This window comes from Cyprinodon tularosa, unplaced genomic scaffold (genome assembly GCF_016077235.1).
Source record: "Cyprinodon tularosa strain WSP-4 unplaced genomic scaffold, ASM1607723v1 ctg16, whole genome shotgun sequence".
Taxonomy (NCBI): Eukaryota; Metazoa; Chordata; class Actinopteri; order Cyprinodontiformes; family Cyprinodontidae; genus Cyprinodon; species Cyprinodon tularosa.
Genome location: NW_024038437.1, coordinates 1,448,765 through 1,463,367, shown reverse-complemented (window position 1 = coordinate 1,463,367; position 14,603 = coordinate 1,448,765). Strand labels below are relative to the sequence as shown.

The following is a 14,603-nucleotide window of genomic DNA, read 5'->3' as shown; positions in this document are numbered from 1 at the left end:
GCAATTTTTGACGGTCTCTACGGAGGCTGATATTTATGTGAAAGTGTAACATTGATTATGTCTTTAAAGCCTTAGTTCTGTATTTCTGTGGTTATGACAACGGTTGATGTTTTGAGCCTGTAGAACTTGCTTGCTGAAATCTTGACATTGTGTGGATTTCCCTTAAGAACAGTATCACTAAATTGCACATCACCCAAGACTCACCCCCAAAACCCAGTGAACTTTTGTCATCCTGTTTTCATTAAGTTTATCAATAGTAAAAGCAGAAACAAAGGTGGTCCCAAACATTCTTGAACGTTTAACAGACATTTAACTATCAAGGTATTTTGCAAAGCCCAAATCAATGTTTTTTAATGTCCTTGGTGTTGGCCGAAATCTATGCATTTTGAACCTCCTTAGTAAATATGATTACGCCCTTAGCAAGAGAGATAAATGATAGCTTCTTGTTTTCTTCGGTGTCATTATGACACAAGGTTTTTCAGGTTTGATATAGCACTGGAGTTGGGCAACACTTGCAGGAACCAATGCTGTCTGTAGCATACATCCAAGGCTGGGAGATAGTAAAAGCCATTTCCAAAGCAATAAAGGTCTCCACCAGCTAAATTGTAGTCACAATGGCATTTTTTGGACAGCTGTGAAGAGCATGGAATTTGATAGGTTTTCCTACTTTGGGAGACATTTTGATAGCTGGATTGCATTTGTCAACCTAAGGTGGCTTCAACTATTTCCAAACCACACCCATCATAGACTTAACATAGAAATAAGCCACACCCATCAAACAATACTTTCAAAGTATGTAGATCACAACATGGAATTAAAAAAATGTTCTAAAGCTAACAATATGCTTTGTAAAGCTACCACATGCAGAGTCAATATTTTTGATAGGCAGATAACATTGTATTGACTGGTAACTGTCTGCACCATTTTCTGCAAGCTCTTGTTTTGTGAATTGGAAACTGATTGTTCTTGATAAAACTACAGCATGTGTGTCTCCTAATGTTTTATCCTCCCCCAACGCTAAGTCTAGAAGTTACTGTAATGTTATGACCATCTATTGAGCAGAGGTGATGCCAGCTCACAATGAAATAACGTTTACGACCATTAGTTAACACGATACGGAGTGAATCTAGAATAGGGGTTCCTAGGTCATAGAGGCAGCTTTGCGCAGTGGCAGTATCGTAGCCTATGAGGTTTATCCGAGGCGCGATTATTGCTAGTTGAAAACTTTACCCAATACCCCGCCTTGACGACTTGAAATACAGTCGGCAAAGGCAATTTTTGACGGTCTCTACGGAGGCTGATATTTATGTGAAAGTGTAACATTGATTATGTCTTTAAAGCCTTAGTTCTGTATTTCTGTGGTTATGACAACGGTTGATGTTTTGAGCCTGTAGAACTTGCTTGCTGAAATCTTGACATTGTGTGGATTTCCCTTAAGAACAGTATCACTAAATTGCACATCACCCAAGACTCACCCCCAAAACCCAGTGAACTTTTGTCATCCTGTTTTCATTAAGTTTATCAATAGTAAAAGCAGAAACAAAGGTGGTCCCAAACATTCTTGAACGTTTAACAGACATTTAACTATCAAGGTATTTTGCAAAGCCCAAATCAATGTTTTTTAATGTCCTTGGTGTTGGCCGAAATCTATGCATTTTGAACCTCCTTAGTAAATATGATTACGCCCTTAGCAAGAGAGATAAATGATAGCTTCTTGTTTTCTTCGGTGTCATTATGACACAAGGTTTTTCAGGTTTGATATAGCACTGGAGTTGGGCAACGCTTGCAGGAACCAATGCTGTCTGTAGCATACATCCAAGGCTGGGAGATAGTAAAAGCCATTTCCAAAGCAATAAAGGTCTCCACCAGCTAAATTGTAGTCACAATGGCATTTTTTGGACAGCTGTGAAGAGCATGGAATTTGATAGGTTTTCCTACTTTGGGAGACATTTTGATAGCTGGATTGCATTTGTCAACCTAAGGTGGCTTCAACTATTTCCAAACCACACCCATCATAGACTTAACATAGAAATAAGCCACACCCATCAAACAATACTTTCAAAGTATGTAGATCACAACATGGAATTAAAAAAATGTTCTAAAGCTAACAATATGCTTTGTAAAGCTACCACATGCAGAGTCAATATTTTTGATAGGCAGATAACATTGTATTGACTGGTAACTGTCTGCACCATTTTCTGCAAGCTCTTGTTTTGTGAATTGGAAACTGATTGTTCTTGATAAAACTACAGCATGTGTGTCTCCTAATGTTTTATCCTCCCCCAACGCTAAGTCTAGAAGTTACTGTAATGTTATGACCATCTATTGAGCAGAGGTGATGCCAGCTCACAATGAAATAACGTTTACGACCATTAGTTAACACGATACGGAGTGAATCTAGAATAGGGGTTCCTAGGTCATAGAGGCAGCTTTGCGCAGTGGCAGTATCGTAGCCTATGAGGTTTATCCGAGGCGCGATTATTGCTAGTTGAAAACTTTACCCAATACCCCGCCTTGACGACTTGAAATACAGTCGGCAAAGGCAATTTTTGACGGTCTCTACGGAGGCTGATATTTATGTGAAAGTGTAACATTGATTATGTCTTTAAAGCCTTAGTTCTGTATTTCTGTGGTTATGACAACGGTTGATGTTTTGAGCCTGTAGAACTTGCTTGCTGAAATCTTGACATTGTGTGGATTTCCCTTAAGAACAGTATCACTAAATTGCACATCACCCAAGACTCACCCCCAAAACCCAGTGAACTTTTGTCATCCTGTTTTCATTAAGTTTATCAATAGTAAAAGCAGAAACAAAGGTGGTCCCAAACATTCTTGAACGTTTAACAGACATTTAACTATCAAGGTATTTTGCAAAGCCCAAATCAATGTTTTTTAATGTCCTTGGTGTTGGCCGAAATCTATGCATTTTGAACCTCCTTAGTAAATATGATTACGCCCTTAGCAAGAGAGATAAATGATAGCTTCTTGTTTTCTTCGGTGTCATTATGACACAAGGTTTTTCAGGTTTGATATAGCACTGGAGTTGGGCAACGCTTGCAGGAACCAATGCTGTCTGTAGCATACATCCAAGGCTGGGAGATAGTAAAAGCCATTTCCAAAGCAATAAAGGTCTCCACCAGCTAAATTGTAGTCACAATGGCATTTTTTGGACAGCTGTGAAGAGCATGGAATTTGATAGGTTTTCCTACTTTGGGAGACATTTTGATAGCTGGATTGCATTTGTCAACCTAAGGTGGCTTCAACTATTTCCAAACCACACCCATCATAGACTTAACATAGAAATAAGCCACACCCATCAAACAATACTTTCAAAGTATGTAGATCACAACATGGAATTAAAAAAATGTTCTAAAGCTAACAATATGCTTTGTAAAGCTACCACATGCAGAGTCAATATTTTTGATAGGCAGATAACATTGTATTGACTGGTAACTGTCTGCACCATTTTCTGCAAGCTCTTGTTTTGTGAATTGGAAACTGATTGTTCTTGATAAAACTACAGCATGTGTGTCTCCTAATGTTTTATCCTCCCCCAACGCTAAGTCTAGAAGTTACTGTAATGTTATGACCATCTATTGAGCAGAGGTGATGCCAGCTCACAATGAAATAACGTTTACGACCATTAGTTAACACGATACGGAGTGAATCTAGAATAGGGGTTCCTAGGTCATAGAGGCAGCTTTGCGCAGTGGCAGTATCGTAGCCTATGAGGTTTATCCGAGGCGCGATTATTGCTAGTTGAAAACTTTACCCAATACCCCGCCTTGACGACTTGAAATACAGTCGGCAAAGGCAATTTTTGACGGTCTCTACGGAGGCTGATATTTATGTGAAAGTGTAACATTGATTATGTCTTTAAAGCCTTAGTTCTGTATTTCTGTGGTTATGACAACGGTTGATGTTTTGAGCCTGTAGAACTTGCTTGCTGAAATCTTGACATTGTGTGGATTTCCCTTAAGAACAGTATCACTAAATTGCACATCACCCAAGACTCACCCCCAAAACCCAGTGAACTTTTGTCAGTCGGCAAAGGCAATTTTTGACGGTGTCTACTGAGGCTGGTTTTTATGTGAAAGTGTAACATTGATTATGTCTTTAGTTGTGTTTTCCTGTGGCTATGACAATGCTTGATGATTTGAGCATGTAGATCATGCTTGCTGAAATCTTGATGTTGTGTGGATTTCACTTAAGAACAGTATCACTAAATTGCACATCACGCAAGACTCACCCCTAAGACCCAGTGAACTTTTGTCATCCTGTTTCCATGAAGTTAATCAATGGTAAAAGCAGAAACAAAGGCGGTCCCAAACATTCTTGAACGTTTAACAGACATTTAACTATCAAGGTATTTTGCTAAGCCCAAATCAATTTTTATTATTGTCCTTGGTGTTGGCCGAAATCTATGCATTTTGACCCTCTTTAGTAAATATGATTACGCCCTTAGCAAGAGAGATAAATGATAGCGTTTGGTTATCTAACATAACCCCAGTTCTTAGAATAATATGAGCGAGGTGTCTCGCTATGGGATGCAGCCTCCTGCAGCCCTGATAGAAGCATCTATCTCGATCTGCCAATCCTGATTGGCCGGTGGAAGTGCCCGTCATACGCCACGCCCCGTAGCTCCGACTACTAAAGCGTGTGCGGATCACGGCACTCCAATTCAACAAGCAAACCTCTTCTCGCCGCCCTGCAAGAAGGGTCGTCTGGCGAGACACCTCGCTCATATTATTCTAAGAACTGGGGTTATGTTAGATAACCAAACGTTCTTTTTCATAATATTCACTCGGTGTCTCGCTATGGGATATGGTAGCTCCCGTATTGCCAGACAGCTTATCGAACAAGAACCGGCCGATGGGGAAGGTCCACAAGGTCAGTTATGACTCTAGGACCGCACTGGCCACGCACGGTCCAGACACGTCAAGCATGTAGAACCGGACAAAAGTCAGAGGCGAAGACCAATTCGCCGCTGAACAAATGTCCTGAACGGACACTCCCCGAAATAAAGCCCAGGACGCAGCCATCCCGCGGGTAGAGTGTGCACGCAGACCCGCCGGGGGCTGCAGACCCCTGGTTCCATACGCCAAAGCTATAGCCTCCACCACCCAGTGGGCGAGGCGTTGCTTTGTGATCGGCTGCCCCTTACGGGGCTCCGCCCAGGAGACAAAGAGCTGATCACTCATCCTGAAGCTCTGCGTCCTGTCCATATAAGAGCGCACGGCTCGAACAGGGCACAGCGTGTGCGCTCGCCGTTCACCTGGGGAGGCGGCGAACGCCGCTAGCTCGATCGGTGAACAAGAACCAACCACTTTAGGAACAAAGGCCGGGTTGGGCTTCAGAACCATACGCGTGTATTCCGGGTCGAACCGGGTACATGCGGGGTTCACAGAGAGCGCATGAATGTCGCTGACTCGTTTCGCAGAGGCCAGGGCCAGTAACAGCACTGTCTTGAGAGACAGATGTTTAAGACTGGACCCCAACAACGGTTCAAATGGGGGTCCCTTAAGCCCCTCCAGAACCACCGACAAATCCCACGGAGGCAGCAAAGGTCTGGAGACGGGGAGGAGTCCCTGCGCAGCGGCAGCTCCCAAGGCTGGGCGCACAGCAACTGGAATATCTCCGCCAGCCAGTGTTGCGCTGGCCAGTGCGGAGCTATTAGGATCAGTCTGTGATTGAATGCCCTCACTCTGGCGAGAGTGGGGGGTATCAGGGCCAGCGGTGGAAACGCGTATAGCAGCTCGTGCGGCCAGGCGTGCACGCCCAGAGGGGCATTCAGAGTGCTCAGAGAGAAGAACAGCTCGCGTCGAGCGTTTTCCCTGGACGCGAACAGATCTATCTGAGCGCGCCCGTAGCGCGCCCATATCTGCTCCACGACCTGTGGGTGCAGCGTCCATTCCCCGTACACTGGCGCGCCTCTGGACAGCAGGTCCGCACCCGTGTTCAAGTCTCCCGGGACGTGCGTCGCTCTCAGGGAGAGAAAGTGGGCACTGCTCCAGAGAATCAGGTCGCGCGCCAGATTGTGCAACATGCGGGGGCGCAGGCCCCCTTGGCGGTTGATATACGCCACTGTTGTCGTGTTGTCCGTCCTCACCAGGACATGGTGACCCGAGAGGAATGGGAGGAAGTGTCTCAGAGAAAGAAACACCGCCGAAAGTTCGAGAAAGTTTATGTGAAGGCGCTGGAGGGCCTGGCTCCAGCGACCCCTCACAGACCTGCCCTCGTGAATGCCGCCCCAGCCTGATAGGCTGGCATCCGTGGTTACCACTTTCCTGGACGAGACGGTGCCCATAGGCACCCCTTGGGTCAGGAAGGACGGGGCTCGCCAACAGCGCAGAGCTGTTATACAGTCCGCTGTGACCGTTATCCGCCGTGCGCCATGACGCACGGGGTCCATTTGGAGCGAAGCGACCCAGCGCTGAAAGTCCTGCATGTGAAGGCGGCCGAGGCGAATCACGAGGATGGCTGAAGCCATCAGACCCAGCAACCGAAGGCACAGTCTGAACTGCACAGACCTGTGCAGACGGAATTGTGCAAGGCACGCTCTCAAAAAGCCGTCACTCTTTCCTCTGACAGGCGGGCTGTGAACGGAACAGAGCGCAGGGATAATCCCAGAAAGCATATCTCCTGCGTTGGAGATAGGTGGCTTTTTTCCATATTTATTACAAAACCCAAATCCATCAGGTGTTTTGTGACAATGTGTGTGTGAACCCTGGCTTCCTGTTCTGACTGCGCTAACAGGAGCCAGTCGTCTAAATACGTGGCCAGACGTATCCCCCGGCGTCTGAGCGGGGCTACCGCGGCCTCTGTGCACCGTAAGAAAACCCTCGGACTGAGAGACAGACCGAATGGTAGAACACGGTATTCGTAACACACCCCTTGAAAGGCAAATCGGAGATATTGTCTGTGAGGGGGATAAATGGGAATGTGGAAATACGCGTCTTTCAGATCCACGGACGAAAACCAGTCGTTCGGTCTTACTAGACGCAACAGTGCTGCATGTGTCAGCATCCTGAACTTGTATTTCCGCAGGAATTTGTTCAGGGCTCTTAAGTCCAGAATAGGGCGGATTCCTCTCCCCCCCCGTTTGGGGACGAGGAAGTATCTGGAATAAAACCCTGACAGACTCTGTTCGGGATATACGACAGAAACTGCTCGTTTGTCTATCAGAGAGAGAATTTCCTCCCGTAAAACTCGAGCTGATTCTCCCTGTGCATGTGAGTGTATTACACCGGAGAAGCGGGGAGGGACAGTGGCGAATTGAAGCCTGTATCCCCGGGAAATTGTGCGCAACACCCACGGTGGAGCTGCTGCTGCTCTCCAGCTTTCCCATCTGAGAGAAAGCGGGGGAACATATTGCGGCTCCTGCCCCGCGCCCCCCTGTGGTGGAACCGAGAAATGATTCTCGGGCATCACCGGAGGCACGGTGGGGCGCTCTGCTCTGCTCCGCGGGGACGGCGGTGCCCGTCCCGGGAGCAGAGCTGCAGGGGGCTGAGCGGCCACCCTGCTTATGGAGAGAGCATCGTCTGTTTTGGCTTTTTTTATTATCTGCACCCTCGGCTCGTGGCCTGGCTGTGACAGATTTATTATTTTTATTTTGACACCATTTTTTCTTTGAACAAGGGTGTGTGACTGTGCTTGTGGACATTCCGCTCGGGGCGCAACCGCGCAGACCTCCGGGGCGATGTCCTTCTCCTCGCGGACCGGCTCTGGGATGGGCAACGGTGGCGTGGGGTGCGCACAAACAAGCCAAAACGGTGGGCCTGCGCAACGGGGAACAGCAGGCTGCACCAGCTGAGGAACTGGCGGCTGTCAGGCCGCCCTCTTTTTCTTCCTCGCCTGTGGGACCGAGCTCGCGGCGGCTGTGGGCGGCGGCGGCGTAGCGGTCGTGGAGGCAGGTTTCCCCTGGTTTCCGGGGCAGGTTTCCGGGGCAGGTTTCCGCCCCCCTCCTCATCGGAGGGGGCGGACCTGGCGGTGGTGGCCGTCTTGGTACCTTAAAACGCGGCGGCTGGGAGGCTGCATGCGCAAAGGTTTTGCGTTGCACCGGAGGTGAAGGCGCAGGGGCTTTCCGAGGGAGACAAAGTTTGAGGGCCTCGTTGTCCTTTTTCTTTGCCTCACATCTTTGCTGCATTGTGGCCAATGCAGAGCCGAAGATGCCTTCAGGGACGATCGGCATATCCAGGATGTCATCCCGCTCCCTGTCGGTCAGGTTAGCGAGACTGAGCCATCGCGCTCGCTCCTGGACGACGAGGGTTGCCATCACCTTCCCTGTTGCCTGGACCGCGACACGTTGGATACGGAGAGACAGGTCAGCGATGACCGCCATCTCCTCCCACGCATCCGGGTCTTGCTCCTCAGCAGACGCGCCAAACAACTCCGCTTGGTAGGCAGTGAGGATGGAGAGGGCGCTGAGGGCTCTGGCCGAGAGGGCTGCTGCTTTGTATGCCTTTTCGGTCAGCGCAGACTAAAACCGTTCGGGCTTCGCTGGCAGCGTCGGGCGTCTGGGGGAAGCTGCAGACAGCTGGCTCTCGCTGCCTGGGCAGAGGTGCGCAGCTACCGGGACTTCCACCGGAGGCATGGAGAGGAGGCCGTGGGCGTCCATCGCCTCGCAGTCGAGGGATGCTGCGCCCGAAATAGGGCTCCTGTTGCTGTATGGGCAGCTAGTCCATGTTTTGGAGAGCTCCGTCAGCAACTCGGGGAAGACAGGGAGAAGCTGCTTCACCGCATTTCGTGCCAGGGGAAGCCGTTTGCCTTCGTAGCGGGACCGGGTGGGCTCCGCTATTGCGACCGGCCAGGGAATCTCCAGCTTCTCTGCCGCGCGTTTGCACACGTCGAGCAGGTCCACATGGAGGGAGGGAGCTGGTGAGCTCGCTCCCCTGTCTTCCTTGGCGGAAGGGCATGGCGGTTTAGGCCTCTCAGGCTGTGCTGGGGCCATGAAGGTGTCATCCTCTTCCTCGTCCTCTGATATGAGGAACGAGGTGTCGTCATCCTCTTCCATGGGGCTGACTTCCAGCACGTCTTCCTCGGGAAACGGGGGGGCATGGAGCTGCTCGCACTGGGCACCCCAGTCGTAGTCAGTCTCCGGAGCTTCCCCAGCTGTGTCCACGTCCTCCTCCGCGGCTGCACCTTGTGCGGCGGTGGGGAGGAATGGGTTACAGTCCGAGACGCTAACCTGGCGGGCTAGCCTGCGTCTGAGGCTCTTAACCGTGAACACTTTGCAGTGTCCACAGGAGCCGGGAATTTCTAGGGCCAACCTGGCGTGGTCGACTCCCAGACAGGTACTGCACACCGGGTGGGTGTCCTTCCCTGAAATTTTATTCCCGCAGCCACAAAGACGGTAGTTTCCCCTGGCGTGGGGGTTTTGGACGGCCGCCATTTCCCGACGAGCTGGAGTGCTGGTAGGGAAAGGAACCGTAGCTAGCTGGCGTGCTAGCGTGGCGGGGTCGAGGAAGTAGCTGGTGTGCTAAATGCTCGTCCGACTCGAGCGTCCGTGGAGGGGAGCCGAGAGGGATTCCGCCGTGAAGAGAGACAAAAGGATACCGGTCCGGTCTGGAGTGAGCGGACAGGGCAGAAGCCAGAGCACAGTGCTAGCGTCCGGCGACGGAAACTAGCAAGGTCCGTCTGTGGGCAGTTAAGCTAGCGAAGGCTCCGACGTGAGATAAGCTCTCAGGTGAGAAGAGGTGTTGAATTGGAGTGCCGTGATCCGCACACGCTTTAGTAGTCGGAGCTACGGGGCGTGGCGTATGACGGGCACTTCCACCGGCCAATCAGGATTGGCAGATTGAGATAGATGCTTCTATCAGGGCTGCAGGAGGCTGCATCCCATAGCGAGACACCGAGTGAATATAATGAAAAAGAACTTCTTGTTTTCTTCGGTGTCATTATGACACAAGGTTTTTCAGGTTTGATATATCACTGGAGTTGGACAACACTTGCAGGAACCAATGCTGTCTGTAGCATACATCCAAAGCTGGGAGATAATAAAAGCCATTCCCAAAGCACTTAAGTTCCCCACCACCCATGAAACTATAAGGGCAACTTATGCACCGATGTATTGAGACTTTGGTCATCTTTATCAACAAAATTATTAGAAAATTCGAATAGAGATTTATTCCGTAAAAGTAAAAAAAAAATACAAAATAAATAAAAATAAATATTCACTGGACTTGGTTTCCAAGTCCAGAGATTTATATTTAAACAATGAAATGATCAGTCTATATTAGGTTAATGTGAGTGTCAAGTCTTACTGAGTGTTTGACTCTAATTATAGTGTCATGCAAATAAAAACAACATGGAAATAAATGGACCTTTAATGCATCACTGTCCAGTCTTTTGCTGAAGATTCGTCAGCTATTAAATGGAATATGAAAGCTTTGGCTGTCTTCTAAAGAGGAACCTAATAAATGCCAAAGAAAAAGCAAACACACAGCACAACATGACAGGACTAGTTCCTAGGTAACCATGTGACAATGCTCATAATTGCTATGGAAACCAGTGTATCCCCCCCACCCTACCCATTCTTTTAAATATATTATCTCTGCTTCTCTCTGTAATGTCTGCTAGCAAATGTTTAATGAAATATTAGATTAAGTTTGCCAGGTCCAGACTTAGTGAAGGGTTTGATTGCTGTTAAAGTTGATTTTTTATGATATAGAATCCTTTTTGTCAAGCTCTAGTGAAAAAATATTCACTGAGAAATCTACTAATGTAAACCCTACTTTTCAGTATAAAGAATTAAATCTGTCTAGAATTGATACATTAAAATCCATTAGAAACTTTTTATTTTTAGGAGATAAAACTATTTCTTAGTTTTTGTAACCATTTAAGTAACTCAATCTACAATCGCTTTTTAAAATGGTTTTGTATGGTTTGTTTGTCATAGTAGGTGTTGCATTTCCATTTTCTGAATAGAAAACCACACTTGTCTTCAAAGACAGAGAGATCACAGCCAATTCTATTTAAAAAGCAGGTGCAAATCTAAAAAGGATGCTTTGATTTGTTGCCGAAAATGGACATTCATGTTGCAGTTTTTTACCCCCTCTTGTCGTCTTTTTTTATGGGGCAGGGCATTTTATTAGATGAACACATATAAAGATTCCGAGTTGTTTATGAAACCCCAAACCTGATGTTGCAGTCCTCCAAAGCAATCTGCCTTGTAATCTCCACAAGGTGTACAGGTGTATTGCCCCCAATTAGTTGCCTTATGTGACACCATGACATGGAAAAAAGCTATCCTGATTGTATTTCAGCTTCAATTACTTGTAAACCTTTTTAGGAAAATTGAAAAACCTAGTCCATTCCACTCTATTGTGTTTTTTTATATTTTGCTTTCCAACTGGTAACTTGCTTACCGTATTTTCACGACTATAAGGCGCACTTAAACGTCTTTTTTTTTCCTCAAAATGTGCGGTGCGCCCTATGGTGCGGTGCGCCCTATGTGTGTTGTAACTGCGACTTTTGAGACCACCTCATTGAGGAGATGATGAAAGAGTGGCTGAATGTAAGGAGACCAGGTGTTTTTTTTCCACCCCTCACCATCGCTGTTAATATGTAACTCCATGCGTGCCCATCTCACAGCTGATGTGAAAAACATGGGGAAACAAATTAACCCTGTGCTCGCTGTTCAACCGCTCGACATCAGTGTGAACCGGACCCAGCAGGTGCAGCAGAAGCAGCGAGTTTACATGCAAAGTCAATGGTTGACGCGCGTATAGGCACAGCAAAAGGTCCCGCAGCGCGTTTTGGTGCAGCACGTCGGGAGCGTTTAAGAGCTGCTGCAGCTCAGATGGAAAAATTGAAGTTTTGCTGCTGGACGCGCCGCATCAACCAATCAGAGAAGCTGATCTGGGAGCTGGCAGCGAGACAGACAGCGCTCTGATGATATTAACGCAAATGAAAAGGCTCGGTGGATGCGTGGCTGAGGCAGGTGTATGTGAGAAGACTAGGTGGTTTTTTCCACGCATCACCATCGCTGCGTGCCCATCTCACAGCCGATGTGAAAAAAAGATGAATCAAATAAACGCTGTGCTCGCCGTTATCCCGGGGGTCTGACAAAGGAGCTTCCACCGCTCGACATCGAAGCGGCCGTTCACAGTAAGGCTGCGAGCGGCGTGGGAGCGATGGATGACAGACTGAGACCACAGTTTCATGATAAATAGAAGGCAGCGCCGGGCAAGTTACGCCACCGTTTGCGGATGGATTGTAGATGGACTGTGTCTGCTGGCTCTGTTGTTCAAGCTTTCGCAAAAGCCGGCATTATTTCTGAGGAGCTGCGCTGCACGGAAAGTGACTGACAGCGCAGAAGGGGAAACTGGCATGTCGGATTTAGCGCAGCTGTTTAATTCAGAAACAAAGGATGAGGACTTTGAGGGGTTTGATTAATACTCTGTAATAAATACTTGAATAAAGCACAATCATACTCAATTTTGCTCCCGCTCTATTTTTCTACCTGAAAACTTAATTCAACACCAGCCTCTGGGCCGCAGCGCATCAGGGCTCACCTCCGCAGGTGTTTTTTCATCTAAATAATCTAAATCTTTTTAAGTGAGAAAGTCCACCTGAAAATTTAATCATTGCAGTCAGTTCATCCAGATTATTATCCTGCCTATGTTTTAAGTTAATTTATGCGTCAATAAACGAAGAAGAAGGGGAAACTGGCATGTCGGATTTAGCGCAGCTGTTTAATTCAGAAACAGAGGATGAGGACTTTGAGGGGTTTGATTAATACTCTGTAATAAATACTTGAATAAAGCACAATCATACTCAGTTTTGCTCCCGCTCTATTTTTCTACCTGAAAACTTAATTCAACACCAGCCTCTGGGCCGCAGCGCATCAGGGCTCACCTCCGCAGGTGTTTTTTCATCTAAATAATCTAAATCTTTTTGAGTGAGAAAGTCCACCTGAAAATGTAATCATTGCAGACAGTTCATCCAGATTATTATCCTGCCTATGTTTTAAGTTAATTTATGCGTCAATAAACTGTATCAGAGGAGTAATCGCAGCCCTGTGTCATCAGCGATGTGTCTCTCACGGCTGGTTCCCAAGTTTGAATAATACTTTGTAATAAATACACCTTGCAGCTTTATTTGCTGTGATCAGTGGGAATAAAGTAGTTTTAATATGTTTTTAAGTGAGAAAATCCACCTGAGAGGACATGTACCTGTATATAAAAAACGCGCCCTATAGTCCGGTGCGCCTTATGTGTGTGTTAAATACAGAAATGGCACACATAACTGAGACTGAGCCTTTTAGTCCGGTGCGCCTTATGGTCGTGAAAATACGGTATTTATACATGGATTAATTCTGGCTATGCTTACTGACCTTGCAGTGATTTTGTTTTAGTAAGACTTTGGTAAACTTCAAAACTGCAGACACTTTCTAACTTTAGAAATGTTTACAAAATAAGCAATTCATGCGTTCCTAATGTGCGATTTTTACTAAACAATAATCTGATCCTGAATGGGAGCAAATAAGGGAGACGATTGTAGATTTCAGAAGAAATAGGAACAAGCTGAATCCTATTAACATCATATGAAAAGAGAAGGAGGTAGTATAAATATCTTGGTGTTTACATGGACCACAAATTCTACTGTATACATAACTGTGAAGCTCGCCACAATAAGGAATAGAGCAGACTGTACTTCCTAATGGCACTGTCACACCTTGACAACTTATCCAGCGTATTCCGACATACAAAAAATTTGGCAAAAATATTGGCACACCTTGGATAAGTTATGGATACGTTTTGTATAAGTTATGAGCACAATGAAGAACATTGACATACGGCAAGTATGTCAAGTAATTTTGCATGCTCAAAGTTTATTGTTATATGCCAGCGTATGCTCATAAGTTACAGGTAAGTTATGTGATCGTTGACAGACGTTAATTGTAAGATACTCATAAGTCGTGGTGTTTTGATTATCCAAGCTATATCATACCCTTTATTGGGTGAGCGTGAAGGTGAGTATGATGGACCCTCTCTGCTTTAATGCCCACGGTCACCACCAACAAACTTCCTGGCTGCTATCAGTGTATCAACCCTGCAGAGCACTCAGGTCTTCTGGCTCCAGCCTGCTCTACATACCTAGAACCAGAACTGAACACGGAGAAGCAGCATTTAGTTCCTATGCTCCACTTATCTGGAACAAACTTCCAGAAAACTGTAAAAGTGCGGAAAGCCTGAGTTCCTTTTAATCAAGAATAAAAACACATTTGTTTAGGATTGCCTTAGACTGTTCTAGTTAAAAAGTTCTACTGAAACATCATTAGTTCATTTTTTGATTAGTTTTCATTTCTTTAGTCCAACTGCTTTTAATGTTCTTTCTTGTTTCTGCATTTTTTTATTATTTATTTTTCTTCTACTTACTCTGATTCTGTTTTATTTTCCTATATTTTAATCATGTAAAGCACTTTGTATATTATTTGTATAGCACTGAATTGTGCTATAAAAATAAATTTGCCTTACCAGACATGATGCTCAATCTACTGAGACTACAAACTTTCTTTCTTTCTTTCTTTCTTTCTTTCTTTCTTTCTTTCTTTCTTTCTTTCTTTCTTTCTTTCTTTCTTTCTTTCTTTCTTTCTTTCT

General features: G+C 46.2%; 3 non-coding genes across 3 annotated transcripts; all 3 read left to right on the top strand.

The window, feature by feature from the left end:
* Positions 1 to 1,156: 1,156 nt before the first annotated feature.
* On the top strand, positions 1,157 to 1,297 carry LOC119780414. The gene has a single exon (XR_005280387.1). It is a non-coding gene; the product is annotated as a U4 spliceosomal RNA (small nuclear RNA).
* A 1,130-nt stretch (positions 1,298 to 2,427) lies between these two features.
* LOC119780413 lies at positions 2,428 to 2,568 on the top strand. The gene has a single exon (XR_005280386.1). It is a non-coding gene; the product is annotated as a U4 spliceosomal RNA (small nuclear RNA).
* A 1,130-nt stretch (positions 2,569 to 3,698) lies between these two features.
* On the top strand, positions 3,699 to 3,839 carry LOC119780412. The gene has a single exon (XR_005280385.1). It is a non-coding gene; the product is annotated as a U4 spliceosomal RNA (small nuclear RNA).
* Positions 3,840 to 14,603: the final 10,764 nt, after the last annotated feature.